The sequence below is a fragment of the Orbicella faveolata genome, unplaced genomic scaffold (assembly GCF_042242905.1).
Source record: "Orbicella faveolata isolate gen_17 unplaced genomic scaffold, um_ofav_v1 contig_48, whole genome shotgun sequence".
Lineage (NCBI taxonomy): Eukaryota > Metazoa > Cnidaria > Anthozoa > Scleractinia > Merulinidae > Orbicella > Orbicella faveolata.
Genome location: NW_028301578.1, coordinates 10,048,659 through 10,057,500, shown reverse-complemented (window position 1 = coordinate 10,057,500; position 8,842 = coordinate 10,048,659).

Sequence of the window (8,842 nt, the reverse complement as noted above, 5' to 3'; positions counted from 1 at the left end):
TAGCACTAGCAGGCCTGTCAAGTCTTGAGTTGGGCGATGAAGTGTAAGTTTGCTCGCCGCGGAAGAATCCCATAATCTGTCGCCATTTAATTATTTTTGTTGACATTTTGACATTTCCTTTCAGAAATTCCCAGCCCTTCCAGCCTTGAAGAACAAGGTTTATCCAAGCCAATTCTATATTCAATCATTGCAATAGGAATCTGCGTATTTATTGGACTGATTGGTCTCACCATCTTTTGTGTGCAGAAACACTGTGTGTAAGGTCTTTCATTACTAAATAAAAATGTACTTCACGAAAGCGTTAAGTTAAAAAATATGTCTATCCATCTATCTATTTTGTGGACAATTTCCTTCGATCATTTGGTGTTGGATCTAGATGGATCAGCTTCATTTTAAACACAATGAGTTGAAAACGTTCCAGTGCCCCAAATCAATAAATTGTCTTAACCTGCTTAATTCCTATGTTTTTACGGTATATAACTTTGCATAAGAGTAGGAGTAATTTTCCAACTGCAGTGATGCTTATGATTCGGGTTTATGGGTCACCCACACAATAATAATGCAAATCTCAAAAAACAAACTAAATCTTGACATGAAATAGTGACACCACTCGTAGCCTCTTTAGAATCGATCCATTTAATAACTTAACCATCCTCATCTTTATCAATTTACATTTATACGCTATATGCACATTATAGTGATTAAATTAACTTTGTTTTTTTTCAGGATTTAAACAATTTTTTACACGAGCGCGTTGAATATGAGATGCTAGATAGCCAACCAGGCGCGAAGCGTCGAGTTGGCTATAATCATCTCATATCCAACAAGCGCAAGTAGAATAATTGTTTAATTAAAAACGCCACTAAAAAATAGCAAACTAGACTAGAATAACAATAACATTACCAAAACTCACTCGTGCGCTTACCATATTGGTAGAGCATGGTATAATGGCTCATAACCCATGATGGCTAAGCCAATGAAATCTCTCGAATTGCATTATCTAATGATCCAGTTTTTGATAATTTTAATTATTTTATTTTTATAGTGCTGGCAAAACAATGTCACGAAACGAAAGACGTACTTACCCGTACCCAGTGGATGACGATATGGGACGCAGCAATCCAACATATGCTGATACTGAAACTATTCAAACGAAGGATCCATTTTCTATAGAAATCTGTGAATTTCAGAAGCGCGGTCTTTGTTTTGACAGTGTGAATTACCTTTCGCAAGATGATGCACAAGATGCAGCTGGAAATGATTTCAGAAGACTTAATTTTAATCAGTCAGAGGTGTCGATTCCATAAAAGGGTGGTTTTCTGCACTTTGCCTCTAACATATTGAGTGATTTATATCAGAACAATCACATGCACCATTGTAGTAGGCAAAAACACGAATCGACCATTTTACAGTTGTCTGCTCAGTGAGCTGGCCTTTGTATGGCAGCGAGGCTAGAGTTGACCTTGTTTTGATACAGACCTCACTGCTTTTGTTGTGTAAAACAAGTTGTTCTGATGCTAACTAGGTGCATTTACATGACAAAAATAATTACTATGATTACTGTAATTATTGAAATGATTACATGGTCTATTATATACATATCCGTGTCAATTTCAGCACAACGATCCTACCTCTTTTTCAAGAAAATACACAGGCTTTTGATATCAATTAATCTCAAGCAGTCTGTCACCAAACAGCCTACTCACCCACCTTGTTTGTGTGTGGCTGCCTGGCTGCTGGTCCCTGAGCCTACACAGCGTGGCGGCCCAGGCTGTCCTGCAAAGTAAATGAGAAGTTCTACCGTAAAAACTGCCCCACTCTGTGGCCCGGTTTGGTATCAGCTGTTTGCCAGGGACCTAGGCTGTCTGCCCCAACCCTCCTTGTAGGGGACTATAGCTGGCTTTCCCCCAATTTTGACTCGTTTTCCATAAATCCAGACATATAGACAGGGAATATTTTAATTAGTCGTTTTAGCATGTAGGTTAATGGTAGAAAAATACTTGATCGCTTCTCTTTTGGTAATTTTTTATCGATTTCTAGACAATTAAGGCATGGCTCTTTCCTTATTGCACCCAAAAATTAGGGGGGTGGTCTATCTTCTCAGGCTTTAACCACATTAACCTAAAACGTTTTCAGACTAATAGGCTTGCAAATCTTGTCATATTTAGCTGGATGATATATGCAAATTAGGTCACGTGACCTGCCGGGACTATCTTTAACTCAAATTTCTTTTTAGAGAAATGGCACCACTTTTTACAGCATCTAGGAAGCTGGCATTATCTTTATAATGTTAAGAATAGTACGTATTTTATATCCGTGCCCGGACTTGTTGAGAGCTTTTTTTAAAACAATAGCATAAATTAAGAATTTACTTTTATTGGGAGACCGGGCAATAATACAAAAAGCCGTTTATTTTCAAAATTGATGAAAAATTTAACAACGTCCGGGAACAGATGTTTTGTTGCTAACCTTTTGAGCTATCTGGGTACATTCAAGGTAAATGACTCCAGATGTAAACTGGTGCCATTTTCGCTCAAAGAATTTCTGGAAGTTTTTGGCCGCCAGATGTAAAAGGTAAGGTAAAGTCTGCATACGAGCCAAGTGGCCCATCAGGCCGGAGCTTATCCCGGTTTCTGTAGCATGAAGCGACTAGGAGTATTTCTACTCCCCCCTGGATGGGACGCTAGTCCATCGCAGGGTTACTCCCGGCATTAAGTTCGCCGGTACCCATTTATACACCTGGGTGGAGAGAGGCACTGTGAGAGTAAAGTGTCTTGCCCAAGGACACAACACAATGTCCCCGGCCAGGGCTCGAACCCGGACCGCTCGATCCGGAGACGAGCGCACTAACCATGAAGCCACCGCGCCTAATTTGCATATATCATCCAGCTAAATATTGAGACATGCTTCTATGAACAAGATGTCCATAAAATTTAATTAAGTGGGATTAGGGTTAGGGTTAGGGTTTAGGTCTAGGGTGATGTTAACCGTCTTATGTTAAGTTGGTTTCTGGAAACAGTTTGCAATAATAAAACTGAAACTGGGATTACAGTAGCTGTTTGAATGGGCTAGAATCTGCTATGTTCAATCTCCTTAAAGAAGAATATTATTCTTATTGATCAGTTGCTTCAACAACAACACAGCAATAACGACAACAACTTTATTAACTCATACACTTACTCACTCTCCTGACGTGAACGGTTCGGCTTAATCAAGGCGATCAATTCAACAAGAGCTAAAAATTCACTCCAACTCTTAAAGAATGATAGCTTTGTTAAACAAGAGGGACGATTGAGAGAGCCACTTGAAATTTAGCTTCGATTGATTGTTTGCTTTTTTGTTTGCTAGCTTGTGTTCTTTAAGTCACCTCGATTGATAGAACAATTTCAAGAAACATTTCCTCTAAACTGACAAGGACTCTTAACATGGACACTCTTACATGTTACAAGTTACTAGGCGTTGTGCATCTAATGTTATCCCATAAGTCGTTTTTACTTTTAATACCAACAACTAAATTTATTACGAACTTTGCCAGTATGCAAAAAGTTTCAAAACCTATTTTGAAAGGTAGCTCTATTTATCAACTCCCACCCCCCAGCCCAGCTTTGTGTCCCAGGCTTCTCAGACTGGCATGAATCATCTTTACAAAGACGCCGAAAGGCAGAAAGTCAAGATATGACTCCCCATAGTAGACTCAAGCCGATAGAAGACTGTTAGGAATTGTAAAATACTACTGCAGCTCAAAATTAAAAAAAGAAATAAATAATAATAATAATAATACAAAAAAAAAGAAAGAAAGAAAAACAAAGGAAATATTTTGTATTATTATTATATAGCTTGGGTAAAGTTGAATCTAACGCGCGATTTTATCGGTGGATTTGTGGTCCAGTCGCATTACCGAAATGTAATCCTACCCGCTCTAGCTACTAACCAGAGTTTACTGAATTGTTATATTCTTTTCATTTACATATTTTCATATCTATTGGGATTCCACATGCATACCCACAAACATTACATAACATATTAAAAATCATCATCATCATCATCATCATCATCAAAGAGAAAGTAATCCTCCTTTGGGTCAGTTCTCTTCTCTCACTTGGAACTGGAAATGGGTTCAGAAATTTTCAGGTGTCCTGGATGTACTGGCGATGTCCTAGTTGTGTTAATTCCTCCAGTCTTACCACTTTACACTAAATGCCAGCAGCTATATAACATGACGGTACCCAAGGGGCTTCTACTGTAAGTACCGCAGAGAAATGGTAGGAAATTTTCCTAACATTCTTTACGTACTCTCATTAGGGTTCTTCGTCTTGCGGCCATGGAAGGCGTCATAATCTGTTTCAGTGACATGCCGATGATATGAAATAAAAAAAATAATAAACCAGAAAGGGCCGATGGAATATGAGACAAGCTTTAAAATGAAGTAAAGATATTAATAGTGCTTTAAATGTAAATAGTGCGTTTGAGTCATTCCCGATGCTTTCAAATGATGGCGGACTCCACCGACGCCAATAATCTGGAACAAAACAAGGTCATTATATATCGGATCACGTCTAAACGCACGTGGAAAAAGACTTGGGCAGGAAAAAAAAGTGAGCGGACAAAACCGGGAAATGCCGATAAATCAAGTAATCCCGCAATGATGAACGAATCACACAACATGAACCTTCCTCTGCTTCTCCCCCTGAACCAAGTTCAGATCTACGACCTGAACTTAAAGATACCAAAGTGCCTACGAATGGATGTTGAGCGCGGCGAGCAGACGTAAATGTCTTGTTTACCCAATGAAAGCCATCACAATAAACTCTGAGCTTGCATCGAGATGCTTGTCCGGGCGTAAAGGAGCGTTTGATTAATCAGTCTAAAACAGATCTTAAGGAATAAAAGCCCAGATGATCTGGAATACTTGTCTGAGTATGTCGTTGGCAGTGGGAGCCACGTGCCGTACTATCATGCTCGGCAATTGAAGTTATTGTGTAGAAAATATCGCGCAATTACACAGCCGAGGGCAAAAAAAAAGAAGCGTGAGGAGAAACTTAGCACATGGAGCTAAGATAGATGGTCAGTGTTTTAGGTGACCATGCACGGCTACCAATGGCTTGGCCAATGGCTAGCCAGTGGCTTGTACAAGCAACGAATCGTACAAGTCCGTAAGTAACGACCTCCGAAAGAAGTGAGCCCACCCCCCATCCCCTGAAAATAGAGGAACTAAGATTCAAAAGTATATATTTTTTTCCAATCAATAACCTGAAAAACGTACGATAAACTAAAGGCGATTCAACTAGGGAACGTATTGCTTATCCCAGGATGGCGTCATGAAGAGCCCTGGTAAAACAAACCCCGCAAAATTTTCATCAAGTAACAAGAAGGCACTAACAGGACCTTTCCTTCAAATTCAAATTACTAAGATTAACAACTTTGTATCATTTTTAACAGGAACACATAAAAAGTACGTTTAATCATATTGAAATTAAAAACTCGACCACAGCAGTCAAATATTCATAATGCAGATTAACGTAGCAGTGCATCGTGAACAATAAAGATAGTTTAAGGTATCTCACATCAAGGCCCACCCATGTGCCAACAACATAAATTTGAGCTGGAACAAAGAATTTCAAAACAATTTATAAGAATTCAGTGTTTTTACGAATTATACCCACAGCCTTAAAGGAATGCAGCCCTGTTCTCATAAAATTAAAAGAAAAACAACAACAACAACAAAAATCAACAACACCGGGAAGAGATACTTACAGTAGAAGTCATTTGCCTTCCCTCATGGGGTAAGAGATTCCTGCCTATATCAACTTTCTTTTCCCTCGTAAGTCCTTGCGCGTTCAGAGTTGCGCCACACTCGCGTTTTAGCTGCCGGGATCTCAAGCAATGCCTACCTAACTTTTTAAATACGCTACTTTTAGCCCTCCCCCAAATCTACACAAGTGTATTTCACTTGTGGAAAACTATCGATTTGCACAGTGTTTGGGTTGGATATTCTCGCCCCTATCAACTTTCTTTTCTCTCGTAAGTACTCTGGTGTTTAGAGATGCGCCACACCCGCGTTTCAGGAGCCGAGATCCAAACCAATGGTTACTTAACTTTTTAAAGATGCTAGTTTTAGCCCTCTTCCAAATCTGTAATGTTTATTTCACTTGTGGAAGTCTTTCGACTTGGACAGTCCTTAGGTGAAAGATTCTCGCCCCTATTAACTTTCTTTTCTCTCGTAAGTTCTCCCGCGTTTAGAGATACGTCTCACTCGCGTTTTAGGCGCACGGATCACAACCAATGCTTACCTAACTTTTTAGAGATGCTACTTTTAGCCCTCTCTCAAATCTACACACGTGTATTTCACTCGTGGAAGTCTATCGATTTAAACAGTGCTTGGGTGAGAGATTCTCGCCCATATATATCAACTTTCTTTTCTCTCGTAAGTTCTCACGCGCTTAGAAATGCGCCACACTCGGGCTTTAGTTGCCGGGATCCCAACCAATGGTTACCTAACTTTTTAAAGATGCTAGTTTTTGCCCTCTTCCAAATCTCCAATGTTTATTTCACTTATGGAAGTTTTTCGATTTGGACAGTACTTGGGTGAGAGATTCTCGCCCCTATCTACTTTCTTTTCTCTAGTAAGTTCTCGCGCGTTTAGAGATGCACCATACTCGCGTTTTAGGTGCAGGGATCCCAACCTATACTTACCTTACTTTTAAAAGATGGTACTTTTAGCCCTCCTCTAAATCTAAACACGTGTATTTTACTGGTGGAAAAATATCGATTTGCACAATGCTTGAGTGAGAGATTCTCGCTTATGCCAACTTTCTTTTCTCTCCCGCGCGTTTAGAGATGCGCCACACTTGCGTTTCAGGTGCCGGGACGCCAACCAGTGCTGAACTAACTTCAAAGGTGCTCCATTTAGCCCTCTTTTAAATCTACACACGTGTATTTTACTTGTAAGAAAACTATCGATTTGCAGAGTGTTTGGGTTGGACATTCTCGCCCATATCAACTTTCTTTTCTCTCGTAAGTTCTCGCTCGTTTAGAGATGCGCTACACTAGCGTTTCAGGTGCAGGGATCCCAAACAATGCTTACCTAACTTTTTAAAGCGGCTACTTTTAGCCCTCTTCAAAATCTTCAACGTCTGTTTCATTTCTGGAAGTCTATCGACTTGGAAAGTGCTTGTGTAAGAGATTCTCGCGCCTATTATTTTTTTTTTCTCTTAAGTTTTTCGCGCGTTTCGAGATGCGCCGCACTCGCGTTTTAGGTGCAGAGATCCCAACCAATTTTTGCTTAACGGTTTAAAGATGCTACTTTTAGCCCTGCCCCAAATCTACGCACGCGTATTTCATTAGTGGAAAACTATCGATTTGCACAGTGTTTGTGTTGGACATTCTCGCCAACTCGCGCGTTTAGAGATGCGCCACACTCGCGTTTCAGGTGACAGGATCTCAACTAATGCTTACCTAACTTTTTAAAGATGCTGCTTTTAGCCCTCCTTTAAATCTACACACAGCCAATTCTTACCTAAATTTTTAAAGGTGCTACTTTTAGCCCTTCTCCAAATATACCAACCTGTATTTCACTTGTAAAAAGCTATTGATTTGCACAGTGTTTGGGTGGGACATTTTTGTACATACCAACTTTCTTTTACCTCGTAAGTTCTTGCGCGTTTAGAGATGCGCCACAGTCGCGTTTTAGGTACAGAGGTCCTACTTACCTAACTTTTTAAAGCTGCTACTTTTAGCCTTCCCTCAAATCTACACACTTGTCTTTCACTTGTGGAAAACTATTGATTTGCAAAAAGTGCTTTGGTAACAGATTCTCGCCCTTATCAACTTTCTTTTTTCTCGTAAGTTCTCGCGCGTTTAGAGATGCGCCACACTCGCGTTTGAAAGGCAGGAATCTTAACCAATGCTTACCTAACTTTTGAAAGATGCTACTTTTAGCCCTCCTCCAAATCTAAACAAGCGTATTTAACTTTTGGAAAACTAACGATTTGCACACTGCTTGGGTGAGGGATTCTCACCCGTATCAACTTTCTTTGTTCTCCTAAGTTCTCGTGCATGTAGAGATGCGCCACACTTGCAATGCAGGTGCCGGGATGCCAACCAATGCTTACCTAACTTTTTAAAGATGCTTCTTTTAGCCCTACTTTAAATCTACACACCTGTATTTTACTTGTCAAAAAACTCTCGATTTGCATAGGGTTTGGGTTGGACATTCTCGCCCATATCAACTTTTTTTTTCTCTTCTAAGTTCTCGCGCGCTTAATGATGCGCCACATTTCCGTTTTAGGTGCAGGGACACCAACCAATGCGTACCTAACTTTTTAAAAATGCTACTTTTAGCCCTCTTCCAAATCTCCAACGTTTATTTCACTTGTGGAGGTCTATCGATTTTGACAGTGCTTGGCTAAGAGATTCTCGCCTTTTTCATCTTTCTTTTCAATCTTAAGTTCTCGCTCGTTTAGAGATGCGCCACACTCGCATTTAAAGTACAGGGATCCCAACCAATGCTTACCTGCTTTTTTAAAGATGCTACTTTTAGCCCTCACTAAAATCAACACACGTGTGTTTCACTTGTGGAAAACTATTGATTTGCACAGTGTTTAGGTTGGACATTTTCGCACAAACCAACTTTCTTTTCCCTTGTAAGCTCTTGCGCGTTTAGAGATGCGCCACAGTCGCGTTTTAGGTACAGGGATCCCAACCAATGGTTAACTAACGTTTTAAAGATGCTACTTTTAGCCCTTTCTCAAATCTACACACGTGTCTTTCACTTTTGGAAAACTATCGATTTGGAAAAAGTGCTTTGGTAACAGATTCTCGCCAATATCAACTTTCTTTTCTC